We start from the raw sequence: 14,629 nt of genomic DNA, 5'->3' as shown, positions 1-14,629 counted from the left end.
TGGGCGGTGGGCCTCCAGGCCTGAAGCCATGCTTGGCGCTGTCCTCTGGGTCCAGGTGCTGAAGTGTTGGCCGCCAGCGGAGCTGCTGCAGCACCAGCTTCCTCGGGCTGCTGCGGGTGGACTTGGACAACAGAGAGCTGCTGGACCGGGGCCACTTTTTCACCTGGGTAAGGCATTGTCCAGCAGCACATGCTCAGCCTCCTGGAGAGGAAAGGGAAGTGGCCTGGCTTCCACCTTCTGGGCACCCAGGTGAGGAGTAACCCGAGAGAATGGATTGCCCCCTCTTAGCCTCACACTCCCCAGTGCAGCCCATGACAGGAACTCGGTGACAACTGATGGAATGACTGTCTTGCCTCCCTCTCTGTAATGGGGAAAATAGCCAGAGACACCGAGCCAGCTTTTTGCGAGGAATCAAGACAACTCACGTGTTGACTTGGTTTCTGCATCTGTAAATTGCTGGGAATATTTAAGAACATCTAGAAGCCGGGCACTGTGGCTCCCGCCTACAATCGCAGCACTTAGGGAGGCCAAGATGGAAGGATCACTTGAGGTCAGCAGGTGGAGGCTGCAGTGAGCTGAGATCTCACCACTGCACTCCAGCCTGGGTGACAGAGCAAGACCCAGTCTCAAAAACAAAAAAACAAAAACATGTAGAGAGTGGAATATTCCTGTTTCATTAAAGTTTTTGTGATCATTTCGTGAGATAATGTAGGTAGAAGGGCATTACAAAGTTTTTTGCTCATAGAAGGTGCTTAGAAAATTAAAATTACCACCAGCTGCAAACCGATTTCTAACACTGGAGATAAAAAATGCCTTCATCTTTTTAGAAGCACTTGCTCAAAAATGAAGTATCAGGTGGCTCTGAGAAGAAGTGATAAATTTCCCGAGTACTCCAAGTACTCGGGAACAATGGGAAGGAAACTAAAATGACAGTAATTTTCCAAGGTGTAGATTTAGTCAGAATGAGCAACCTAAATCAGCTCTATAGCTTCCCTTCAAAAAGTGAACACTGTTAATTTTAACATGTCTTTTAAGCATGGTATCATTTGAAGGAAAATAAAAGGCAAGGTAACATTTAATCTTCTAACAGTATGGCTTTTTTCACTTACGAAAACTTACATAGAATTCTTCTAAAAAAATCAACGCGTGTCATACTAAGTCACACTGTATGACAACTCAAGTTTATCTGGTGATTTTCTTCGAATATTCACATACTTTTTAATCTCACAATAACCATATGATGTAGGTTTTTACTCTCTCATTTTAGTGATGAGGAAATTAAGGATCAAACAGATTTGAGCTTGGTGATTTGCTTAACGCTGCACAGGTTTGAAGCTTCAGAGCCAGGATTGGAGTCCAGATCTGCCTAAGTCCAGGGAACAGTGCGCTCTTTGGGTTGTGTTTTACATATTAAAACTAACTATATCACCTAATTAACCCATTAGCATTAGTAACACAAAGCTGTCATATTTATGTAGGTATGTCTAGAGAGCAGATTCTCAAAGACAAAACATCTCCCCCTACAAATCAAGTACCAAGCAAGAGTAACTTGCAAAACAGGTTAAGGTTGCTTATAGCTGTACCTTACAGAACTTTCACAGTAATCAAAAACAAACTGGTCAAATGAAAACCGTAAATTTTGTCCACATACTACAAATATTAAGTTCCCAGCATATTAGGCAACTATTCCAGATTTTTAAACATGCAGCCATTAACTAACATGCATGATTGAAAGGAACTGCATTGGATCACTTGAGGTCAGGAGTTCGAGACCAGCCTGGCCAACATGCAGAAACCCCGTCTCTACTAAAAACACAAAACTTATCTGGGTGTGGTGGTGGGCGCCTGTAATCCCAGCTACTTGCGAGGATGAGGCAGGAGAATCTCTTGAACGTGGGAGGCAGAGATTGCAATAAGCCAAGATCACGCCATCGCACTCCAGCCTGGGCAATACAGCAAGACTCTAAAAACAAACAAAAACCCTGCATTAAATGGTTAATAGGCGTCACCTCCGGGTGACATAATGTGGGTGAATTTTTTTCTTTTAAAAGCTCCTTGTAGAAAGTGTTTTTCTTTTTTTGGGGGGCAGAGCTAGCTCAAGTTTTATTTTGGACAAAAAAAAAAAAGCACAATTGACTTGTTTTGTAGCTGGAGGCATGGGCAAGGGGGTTCCCCAGATAGTAAACTCTCCTGCAAGTGGGCTGAGGACTAGGGCTGAGCCTCAGGTGGGTCTCCCATTCCCCTGCGCTCCCCGCTGCACAGCAGCCTCCCTTCCGGGCTCTGGGGCAGTCGCAGGGGGTGCAGGCTGGGAGAGACTATTACAGTTGTTGACTTGGGCAGGACGTCAGGACTCGGACACGAGCTTCGCATCACAGGTCTCAATCTTCTCCACAACCACGGCCCTGGTGGAGCTGGAGCTCGCACCAGAGCCAAAGCTGGAGCTCAGGTGGTAGCTTGTGAGGCCCCCTTAGGACGAGCTCAGACCACCTGCGTAGCCACTGGTGGTCTTCGAATGGATACTCATGTTCTGCATCCCAGACTCCACCCGGCTCTCCTCGCCCTCCAGCAACTTCCTGTAGGTGGCGACCTCAATATCCAGGGCCAGCTTCACGTTCATCAGCCCCTGATACACGCAGCTGCCGCGCCCTGTCCTGCTTGGCCTGCTGCAGAGCAGCCTCCAGCTTGGACAGCTTGGCTTTGGCGTCTTTAACGGCCAGCTCCCCACGCTGCTCAGCATCTGCGATGGCAGCCTCCAGGGAAGCCCGCTGGCGCTGGCCTTTGAGGCCCTCAGTCTCAGCCTGGAGCCGGCTAATGTTCTGGTTCATCTCAGAAATTTCAGTCTTTAAACGCCAGATCAGGTCATCCCCGTGCTTCCCAGCCAGCGCCTGCAGCTCCTCATACTTGATCTGCTACATGCTCTCAGCCTTAGCCTGGCTATGGTTGGCGATCTCCTCGTAGTGTGCCTTGACTTCAGTAATGATGCTGTCCATGTCCAGAGCACGGCTGTTGTCCATGGACAGCACCACAGACTTGTACAAGATCTGGGACTGCAGCTCCCAGATCTCCTCCTTCATACAGCTGCCTGAGAAAGTTGATCTCCTCAGTCAGCCCTTCCAGGTGAGACTCCAGCTCCACCTCTACCTTGTTCATGTAAGCTTCATGCACATCCTTTTTGATGAGGACAAATTCATTCTCCATCTCTGTACGCTGATTGAAGAACAAGTATGAGGATGAGATCAAAGTCCTCCACTAGCCCTTGCATGTTGCCAAGCTCTGCCTCCAGCTTCAGATTCTCCTGGCCCAGAGCCTCCAGCTGCCACCTAAGATTATTGATGTAACTTTCAAACATGTTTGTCCATGTTGCTCTGAGCCATCTGCTGCTGCTGCAGGAGGCTCCACTTGGTCTCCAGCATCTTGTTCTGCTGCTCCAGGAACTGTACACCTTGTGTTTGAAGGAGGCAAACTTGTTGAGGGTCTTGATCTGCTCCTTCTCCTGGGTATGCATGGCCTGGATGTTGGGGTCCATCTCCAGGTTAAGGGAGCTCAGCAGGCTCTGGTTGACCATGATGGTGGTGATGTCTCCCATTCCACTGGCCCCACCATAGCCTCCACCCCGGCCACCCCGGAAGCTGCTGCTGCCCACTCGTGAGAAGCTAGAGAAGCTGATGCGGTCACCGGACCCAGCTGTGTAGGAAAGGCTGCTGAATGAAGGCCCAGGGGCCAGAGGTGGACACCTTGTAGGACTTCTGGGTCACCCCGATGGACGTAGTAGAGGCAGGAGTGGAGGTAGGTGGGCTGAACCAACCAGAGATTCTAGAAGGAGCAGAGAAACTGCTTCTTGGTCCGTAATTTTTAAATCAAAAACCACGTTTTATATATGTAACTGGACGTCACTGTGCCAACTTAATACTTCGGTGCTTGTTAGACACATCCTACTGATTTGAGCTTATTTCATTATTTCAGTAATGCAGTATTTCCATTAACTTTCAGCCTACGTTATTAAAAAGATCTAAGAGCTAAAATGCATCCTTCACAAATCCAAAGAAAGGGGGTTGGGGACAGAGAAAAAACAAGTTGCATTAAGTGGAGGACTCAACTTTTCCAATTGCCAGTAAAGTGGATCTGTTACCCAGAGACCAGCTTCTATCCCAAATTACAATACAGGGAAATGGATTATGACTGGATACTCAATCTCGCAACAGAAGAAAAAGTAATCTTCATATGTTAGGGAATTCCCACCAGAAGCAAAACAACTTCATATTTTCTTTCTCTATGTTTTTTTCAGATATTTTCTACCAAGTTACTTTTGCCTAACAATTCATACACCATCACAAAAGACAAAGAGCTCAGTCAAGAGATTTAACAAAAGAATATATGATGAAAATTTAAATATTCAAAAGACTCTTTCCCCCTGAATCCAAAAACTACTGCAGAGAAGAAACCGGCTCTATTCACAGGCATCTTCAAAGGAGGACATTCTTGGCAAATACTGTCCTTCCACCTCAGAGAGAGGAAACTCCCCGTTATGTTTAATGTACATTCCTCCTGCTTTGAAGCCTCCCTTTCCCTGTCCCCTTGTGTTGAAGGTTTCTGTTGCTTTATGGATTTTAAAATATGCAGTTTTTATTATTTCAGATTCTTAAAAGCCTTATTTGCTGAGAAAGTGTATCTTAAAAATGCATGAAATCTGTATGGTGCCAGAAATGTAGAAAATGTAGGAAGCTTAAGTTCTTCTTCCAGAGAAAAAGTCAAAACTGATGGTCAAGATTGATATGTTAGCTATAAGCCCAATGATAGCAAAGATTGTGTTGGAGTCATAAATGTCTCTTTACAAATGCCAACGGCCTAGGCAGACATTTTATAAGCTCCATGGATATTTAATCAAGCATGCCTGGCTTTGTTGACCTAGAGCTTTTGGTATTTATTAGCAATTTTCTGTGTTAAGAATTTTTTTAATCAGATGAACTTTATGGTGGTCAAAGGTGAAACAAGTAATTAAAATTAATAGCAGCTCTGAATAAATGAATAAGCACCACCAAACCAGAGAGGGAGGTTATCTTCCGTTGACAGCTCTCTAAAAAAGCTATGTCATTAGGCGATGAAATTTACTTGCCTGAACAGCCCATAAATAAAAGGTTTCTGTGGCCTACCAGTTGTTGATGGGGACAGAATAATCACTCAACACCAGATGCAATGCAGCAAAGTAATTAAGGCTCAGAACTCAGACCCGGGTACGAATCAAGGATCCTTTACTTAGTAGTTAACTAGAACACTGGAACTAGTTAACTTCTCCATGCTCAGCTTCTTATCCACAGGTGGGAATTGTTGTGGTACTTACCTTTGTGTTATTGGGAGGATTGAACAAGAACCTTCATAGATGTCTTAGTCAATGCACTCATGTATGTAACCGTAGTGAATGCTAACAATTTTGTTTTTGGAGACAGTCTCACTCCGTCACCCAGGCTGGAGTGCAGTGGCATGATCCTGGCTCACTGCAACCTCTGCCCACATCCTGGGTTCAAGCAATTCTCTGCCTCAGCCTCCCAAGCAGCTGGGACTACAGGCACCTGCCACCACACCCGGTTATTTTTTAATTTCACCTTATTGGTCAGGCTGGTCTCCAATTCCTGACATCAGGTAATCCACCTGCCTCAGCCTCCCAAAAAGTACTGGGATTACAGGCATGAGCCACTGCGCCTGGCCAACTATTTTTGTCCTCCTTTGCATCATTTCATATGAGCACATATTCCCAAATGTGAAGACAATGACTCCCCCTCCCTTTATCCTCCACTCCAGGCATCTGCTGAATCCTCCAAGTGAAACGAAACAGGGGGAAGATCCCTGGAGATCAGATTGTCACAGCCAGTATCCCATGTGCTGACCTGCCATGACAAAGACTGGCAGGGAGCCTGCTATACAGGAAAAGAGTAAGAATTGGCCAAGTTGAGTTTACATACGGATTCCATCAATAACTAGGGGCCAGGTGAGATTAGGTAAGCATCTTAACTTCTCAAACTTAGTATCCTCCCTGAAAATTGTGTATGCTTGTACTAAGCTCAGAGGATTATTGTTGAAAATTAAATGGAATGACAGACATAGATGTGTCAAATGCAGTTCTCTGCCCAAAGCAGATGTTCAGTTAGCACTGGTCTCCTTCCTGGCACTAAGTTTTGGGGTGACCTTTTCTGAGCTCTCCACAACCTGGCCTTTTGTTTTGGAGAGTTCTGAGTATAATCCAACAGGTGGACACATAAGCAGAAGGTAGAAATTTTATTCCCACAAACACAGCACGTGTTATTACACAGTAAATAATCAGAGCATGATCAGGGCTTGACATTCTAGAAAAAGCAGCAGCATGACAGAAATGCTCTGGGCATATGTCAACATGAGGGCAGACTAGAAAGAGCCACAGTCACAAATTATGTGGATGGCATTCATAGTCCCGTTTCTCTCAGCGTCAGTCTCCTTCCCAGAAAAAAAGGAAGTATCTACAGTATTAGGTACTCTTCTCAAAAATAATTCTACCATGCTACTCAGAATTAACCTTTTCTTCTACAACAAGTGGAACGACCGGCAGGAGGGGAAAAGCAGAAGGTCCTAGCTCAGCTCCCTCTTTCCCATCCTCCTCTGATATTTCTTTCCCTGGAATGGAAACAGTCCTCCTATCTCACGTTTAAAGTAAAAGGACTTTCAGGGTTTACTGAGAATTCCTTAAGAGGAATGAAGAACCTCACTATATGAGCAAGAACACATGCATGGCATTAAGTATGCTTTACCACTTTATTGTATATTTTAAGTTCTGGGATACATGTGTAGAATGTGCAGGTTTATTACAGAGGTAAATGTGTGCCATGGTGGTTTGCCGCACCTGTCAACCAATCACCTAAGGTATTACGCCCCACATGCATTAGCTATTTAACCTGATGCTCTCCCTCGCTCCAACCCCCCCACCACAGGCCCCAGTGTATGTTCGTTCCCCAGTCCCTGCCTTCACCAGTTGTTTTCTATGTGATCAAATATAAGCTTTAGTGTTCCGATTTCAAAAAAATGTCGGTGGAGATGGACAATCTTAACCTCAGACTACTGATTGGCAAATAAGGATATGTATGGTTATAAGAGCCTGGCACAAAGAAAACACTCAGTGTTTGCTTTCTTGAGATGGAGTATCACTCTGTCACCCAGGTTGGAGTGCAGGGGCGCGATCTCGGCCCACTGCAAGTTCTGCCTCCTTGCTTTAGTCGATTCTCCTGCCTCAGCCTCCTGAGTAGCTGGGCTTACAGGTGCCTACCATCACACCCAGCTAATTTTTTAAATTTTAGTAGAGATGGGGGGGTTCACCCTGTTGACCAGGCTGGTCTCTAACTCCTGACCTCAGGTGATCTGCCTGTCTTGGCCTCCCAAAGTGCTGGGATTACAGCCGTGAGCTACTGCACCTGGCCTGCTTTCTATTTATATGCCTCAGAAGGACTGTAGGCCCACTGAGGTTTACAGATTACTTTTATTTTTTGTATACCCCAGAGATCTCACACATAGCCTAGTATAATACATTAAGTATTTGCAAGGTGGGTCAAAACACCTATTTTAAGACAAGGAAAAAGATCTCAGCATAATGCCCCCCCTCTCAGATGAACAGAGAAGATGAATTACCAAGGTGTCATCCCATAGCCAGACGCATGGTCTTACGATGGATGCGGATGTTTTTCCCCAACTCAGACATGTATTTAATAATTGTAGAAATCCAAAAGAATCGGCATCTAATCTCGAAGTCGTGAATGAACCTGGGGTGGGTTGGCTTAACTAGGCTCAGCCACTGAGCTGCCTCAGCTAACGAAGGAACAGTATGTGATGATTATGGTAACAACTTCCATGTCTTAATCTTACATATTTAGTTTCAATAAACCATTTGTACCAATGGCTCTGGAGCTTGGAGAAAGACTGAAGGAAAGCGTAAGCAACTCTGAGTAGGGTGTGGGCCTATGCAGCAGAGCTATCCTTGAGGGAGAAGATTAACAAAGCCCTTTCTTCCAGTAATCAGGACAGTCATGAGTGGTGCCTTTTTTCCCCAGTATCAGGACAGTCGTGAGTGGCAGTCCTATCCAAATGGGCCACTAGAGCTAAAAGGCTGGACCCTGCCCTCTTCAGCTCTGAGCTATAACAGGTTTGCTCCCCACAGAGAGGCAAGGAGCTTGCAATGGGGAGTTTTCAGTGAATGAGCACCACGACATAGTTGTTTCTGATCCCTCCCCCATCCAGTTGTGAAAAGACGAAGCAAAAGGAGGCAAAAAAATGCTGAATCTACAAGACAATAGAAGGGACAGTGCCGTCCTTATCAGTACTAGTCCTGGTGGATGCATGGCTTTTCAGCTACACGATGCTACTTGTTTCCCTTCATTTCCTGTTTCCATTCATTCCCCCCTGTTGTGATCTGGAATCAATTCTAAACCTCAGCGTCTTATGAAGCTGATCCATAAAGACCTGCAAAAGCAGGTTACTTTTGAGGTATAGTCACATCATTTACAAATAGAGCCGTTATAAACAATGTAGCTTTGCAGAGATCTGCCACTAGAAGTTAGGGAGTTAACGCTTTAAAATCAAAGCAAGGAGCCTAGAGTGTTGCCACTTTATGGAAGACACAGAAGTTGGAGCAGGACTCTATGGGAGCTGCCCAAGACCTGATGGCATGAGATGTCTATCTGAGTAATTCATCTGTCTGCCGTGAATGATTCTATACTTTGGCTGAGACATAGATCTCCTTAGAGTTTTATTGTCTCAGGACATTACAAAGGAGGCAACATAATGTAAAGGAAAGAACAAATACCACAGTGAAAATCCAATTTTGTCTCAAACTAGCTGGGAGACCACAGGTAAGTCCATGAAAGGCCTCAGTTTTTCTGACTGCAATTATATTGAACTGGATGTTCGTGAAGTCCTTTTCATAGCCAGACATTTTGTATGGCCACAAAAAGGCTTAAATCTCTGAGGTCCTGAAAGAAAATAAGTATATCCCTCCCCATCCCCACCACCACGCAGGCTAGTTTTACTGAGTTTTCCACAGGTCTCCCGCTAACACTTCCTCTTAGGCTGGGCACGGTGGGTGAGGCAGGCAGATCACCTGAGGTCAGGAGTTTGAGACCAGTGTGGGCAACACAGGGAGACCCTGTCTCTACAAAAAATTTAAAAATTAACTGGGTGAAGTGGCACATGCCTGTGGTCCCAGGTACCAGGGAGGCCGAGGTAGGAGGATCACTTGAGCCCAGAAGATCAAGGCTGCAGTAAGCTTTGATTGTGCCACTGCACTCCAGCCTCAGTGACAGAGACCCTTTCTCAAAAAAAAAAAAAAGTACATGCATAGTGACAGCTGGCCATTTAGTAGAAATGGCCCATGCCTTTACACGAGTTTGTATAACTAGAAAAGGCTGTTTTTTCTCTCCCCATGCCCAAGCCTATTCCTTTAGGCATGCAGGTAACTGTCATCTGACACCCCGATTCCCATTTCTCTTAATTCCAAAACAGGTAACCCTAAGAAGTAATTCCTACAAGGAGAAAGTCTCAAGTGCCAATCAGCAGTCATTTGGTGACGGTGGGTAGGTCTAATGCTACAGAAAGGTTGTGTCCAGCAGAACCCAATTCCATAGGAATCCAAACTCCCAGGCTGGTGGGCAGCAGTGCTGGGACGAGCTCACTGCCGAGTTGATCTGGAAGACCCCACTGGAAGACCTCATGGTGACATAGACCCTGGAACTGCATTGTCATAGATGGTATTCACACTGGCACAGAGAGGCTGCAGCTCTGTCACCCACAAGCAACCAGCCCACTCGCCACACAAAACAGTAGCAGTAGCTTCAGCAAAGCCATGACCTTGTTCGCGTCCTGGGTGGTAGCTTGTGGGAGTAAGAGTGGGACTTAGATTTCGGGGTCTGGTTTGTTTCCTTCTTTAGTTTCTTCTCCTGATCCACTTCACTGCTTTGAAGGTATCCTTCTTTCCCCTACTCCTGAGGTTCCTTAGCTCGCTGCTTGACCTCAGATTTCTCTGCCTCTCCTGCTTCCCATGCCTCTTCCTGCTTCTAAACCCACCTGCATGGCCTTCACTTCTTGTGACACCTCGCATGTGTGCTGCTTACACTACCTCTTATCCAAGCAATCACCTGCCACTTTGACCAGGACGGGATCCAGGGAGTTACCTTACAGTTCCAGACACTTCAGATTCTTGAGCTAACCAAAGCAGATAAGCAGGGTGACCAGCCTGTTGAGGAGAACCAGGTGCTGGAGGTTGACCAGATTGCTCAAGTCTGTGGGCAACTGTTACAGTCCATTTTTTCTTCCCCACTGTGTGCCCTGCCACCAAGACACTCTGTCATCCACCCTTAAGTACAGTGGTGCAATAATCATGGTTTACTGCAGCCTTGACCTCCTAGGCTCAAGCCATACCTCCTGCTTAGCCTCCCGAGTAGCTGGGACCACAGGTGCATACACCACGTCCAGCCCTTTTTTTGAGGGGCGGGGGCGGTAGAGACAGGGTCTCATTGTGTTGCCCAGGCTGTCTTCAACTCCTGGCCTCAAGCGATCCCTCCCCACCTCCTGCAGCTTGTTCTTAATCTAGCCTCACCAGGCATGTGAGGCCACGCAAATTCAACAGTAGAGCCTCAGATTTCTCGCAGAACAGATCCAGCATAGGGGCCTTTGGAAAGGCAGCCAGCTGCTTGAGGACCTTCATTCAGGTTGTCTAGGCTCAGGTCCAGTTCATTGTCTCCTGCTTGTCAGAGCCTCCTGCCCTTGCTAACAGCCTCGGTCATGTTGACACTGGCTGAGTGGGCTCAGCTCCAAGGTTCCCAGCAGGGGGTGAGGGGAGCCTAAATGCCTTTGTCAGTTCTGTGGACCCCACCCAACTCACAATGCCTGTGCCCTCCACCCTGAGGCCCAGGGCCTCACTCCCACTGGTGCCACAACGATGACGTGGATCAGGATTTTTCGTTTTGCCATCCACGCGTAGCACCAGAGAGTCCCCTGACTGATGTTAGGTATCAACCCAGGACCACTTAAAATCAGAAAGAAATCAAGAAGTGGAGATATGAGTGAAAAAAAGGGAGGTTTTTATGCTAATTCTCTAATTGGTTGAATTATAATAGAAAGCCCATCAGGGAAGCTTTCACTCTCCTCCATAAGGCACACACATAGGTACATATGCAAACTACTTCAGTTTTAGGGGCCTTGTAAACTCCAGTTTATAATCCCCTATTTTTATCCATTTAAAGCTCTCAGTCTAAACCTTGTAGCTGTGACACATTCCTCAGCTCATGATGGACTTCTGGTAAAACAGGTGCAAATGGTTCAATTGCATTGGTTTGTGGAGACTCACCTGTGTCATTCTAAGGTAGATCCAAACTCCCAAAGTACCAAGATTTATATGCTTGCCATGCTGTCCATCTTATAATTTTGAGACAGAGTCTCACTTTATCAACACACTGCAGCCTTGACCATCCAGGCTCAGGGATCCTCCCACCTTGGCCTTCAGAATAGCTGGGACCACAGGTGTATACCGCACCTACCTAGTTTTTATACTGGTTAGGTCTTGCTATATTGCCCAGGCTGGCCTCTAATTCCTAAGGCGGTCCTCCTGCCTCAGCGTCTCCAAGTGCTGGGATTATAGGTGTGAGCCACTCTGCCTACCAGAGGCTATTTCCTGTTCCATTTTATTCATCCAATCCATTCTAACAATGAAGGTTGAGTAGTAAAGCTCATAATGACCAGTCACTTTTGCCTCTGGAAACCTGTTTAGAAAGCTCTCAGCCAGGTGGCTTCCAGGATACATGGCCAAGGTTGACCTTCCCACCCGACTGCACAATGTCACCTTGACAGACTGAATCGTCAGCATAGGAAGTGTGACGGACTACAACTTCTCTAACCAATTTGTGTAAAATGCAATGAACATGCCTTGGCACTAACCCAGAAGTGCTCCAGCTTCGGACAAAACATTGATCATTTCAAATGAAATCGATCAAAGAATCCATTATCCTCTCTTCTAGAAACTGATCCGTCAGTATCTCACACACATTAGGCGAAAACCGGAGGTTGTCCAAACAGAGATGGCATATACATTAGCCACTCACAAAGCCGGACAAAAGAGAGCCAACCCTTTCATTGCAAAAGTTACTTAGCTCACCCACTTTATCTGAAGCGTCTTTTTGAAGTGTCACGTTTTCAGCCTCGCTCACCGCAATCTCTGCCTCCCAGGTTCAAGCAGTTCTCCTGCCTCAGCCTCCCAAGTAGCTGCGAATACAGGCATGCACCACCACGCCCAGCTAATTTTGTATTTAGTCGACACAGCATTTCTCCATGTTGGACAGCCTGGTCTTGAACTCCCAACTTCAGGTAACCCACCCGCCTCGGTTTCCCAAAGAGCTGGAATTACAGACATGAGCTACTACAGCTGGCCATAATTGGTTATTCTTAAATGTCTTCACTTTGGTAACCAGATCCTACAAATGCATACACTCAACTTGTAAAGATCATTGGTAATTGGATCAATGTAATAGGTTTCCATCAAAGGTAACTACATTTTAAAATTTGATTTTGCATAATTTCAGAGTACAAAGATTGCTCTTTTATGAGTACTTCTATAAAAAATGTATCCTAAAGCAAGGCAGCACATGTCTCAAGCTTTTTCAGAAGCCTTTTTATAAAGATGGGTCTCACTGTCTTGCCCAGGCTGGCCTTGAACTTCTGACCTCAAACAGTCCTCTGGTCTCAGCTCCCAAACCACAGAAGTTCTTTTGATCCAGAACTACTCAAGCAGTAGGCTGGGCACGGTGGCTCACACGCCTGTAATCCCAGCACTTTGGGAGGCCGAGGCGGGCAGATCACCTGAGATTGGGAGTTCGAGACCAGCCTGACCAACATAGAGAAACCCCATCTCTACTAAAAATACAGAATTAGTCAGGCACAGTGGCACATGCCTATAATCCCAGCTACTAGGGAGGGTGAGGCAGGAGAATCGTTTGAATCCGAGAGGCGGAGGTTGCGGTGAGCCGAGATTGTATCTATTGCACTCCAGCATGGGCGACAAGAGTGAAACGCCATCTCAAAAAACAAAAACAAAACAAAACAAAACACCTCAGCAGTATAAGGAATTCGTAGCTCAGCCAAATCATGGCCTTTAAGAACGAACCACCTCGGTCCCTCAGAAGTCGGTCACACGCTCCCAGTAGTGATTGGTTTCCGTCTCTCCATTTTGCCAACTCGGGCTGTGCCTTATGTACTTCTAGAGAACGTTGTGAAGATTAAACAATACCAAGGAAGCATGGTCATAGTCATTTGGTGTATGCTTGATTGCAGCTGAGGAGTAAATTGGAAGGAGTCTAGTCCTTGGTCTCAAACTCCCACCTCTTGTGCTGGGCCTGCCACAGATTTACTGAATGGAAACAACATCTTTCTGGATGTTTTCTCATCTCTCAAACAGGATTAGATCTAACAGGACTAGATCTGATGTTCTTGGACACCTCAGTCTTGGAGATCTATTTTACTGAAAACTCTCCTAGTGGCCCTCCCATGTTATCCATCATCTGGGAGCAATGTTTGTCAAATTTTTTCCCCCCATTATCACCCTCCCCGCCCCACACCAAGGAGCTTTTTTACATTTTCTGATCGCAGCCCTCCTTTTGTGATCTTCAGTGTCCTGGGGTAGTATCTTACATAATTATAAGATTATATACTATTACATAACTTTTATAAGAATATTGAATGTTTTATAATATTGAAACGAGGAAATTGAGTATCAAACTTGGGCTGAAATGCCAAAAAAAAAAAAAAACTAGTAAAATGACACATTCTGTGTTTTCAATTTGCCCAACCCTATCACACAAAAGGCAGCTAAGCGTGGTTTCTGCCCATGAAGACTTACAGCCTCATAAGGGCTTCCACAGTTCAAAAAAGTCCCTTACATACTGTGGTTTACGAGAAATACATACATGAGAGAAAATGCTAACTGCAGTAACATTTTCTTAGTCTTTCATTCAAAAAACAAATCCACGATGTTGAAGGAGTTGTAAGAGAAATAAAAGTATTTTCAGTATCTAAACCAATTCCAGGTAATATATGTGCCTATTTCACTCACACAACTACACACCCAAGTGTGGACCATGCACAGTGACTTCCTTTTAAAAGCTACACTGTGTTAAAAATAATTCCTCATGACACTTGTTAAAGAACAGAAAGGCAGACTTTATATAGGACCATTGCAATAGGTATAGGAACCACTCCAGTGGTGTTTTGCAGTAAAGACTGAGCTCAACTCCTAATACAAGAAAAAAATGGGGATTTGTAGTCAAGGATCTATCCCCTCGACTCCCCAAGGATGAACGAGTCAGACGATGAGAAATTACTAACAGAAAACACCTAGGATCAGCCGGGCACAATGGCTCACCTGTACTACCAGCACTTTGGGAGGTGGAGGGGAGCGGATTACTTGAGGTCAGGAACTCGAGACCAGCCTGGCCAACATGGCAAAACCCTCTCTACTAAAAATACAAAAGTTAGCCGGGCGTAGTGTCACACACCTGTAATCCCAGCTACTTGAGAAGCTGAGGCATGAGCATTGCATGAACCCAGGAAGCGGAGGTTGCAGTGAGCCGAG

The 14,629-nt window shown here is 45.7% G+C and overlaps 1 pseudogene; it reads right to left on the bottom strand.

The window, feature by feature from the left end:
* Positions 1 to 2,344: 2,344 nt before the first annotated feature.
* On the bottom strand, positions 2,345 to 10,980 carry LOC105546822 (annotated as a pseudogene).
* Between the last annotated feature and the right edge of the window lie 3,649 nt (positions 10,981 to 14,629).

Source organism: Mandrillus leucophaeus, unplaced genomic scaffold, assembly GCF_000951045.1.
Source record: "Mandrillus leucophaeus isolate KB7577 unplaced genomic scaffold, Mleu.le_1.0 Scaffold37, whole genome shotgun sequence".
NCBI classification, from domain to species: Eukaryota; Metazoa; Chordata; class Mammalia; order Primates; family Cercopithecidae; genus Mandrillus; species Mandrillus leucophaeus.
Note: the sequence above shows the minus strand (reverse complement) of the source record. Positions and strands in the feature narration are given on the sequence as shown.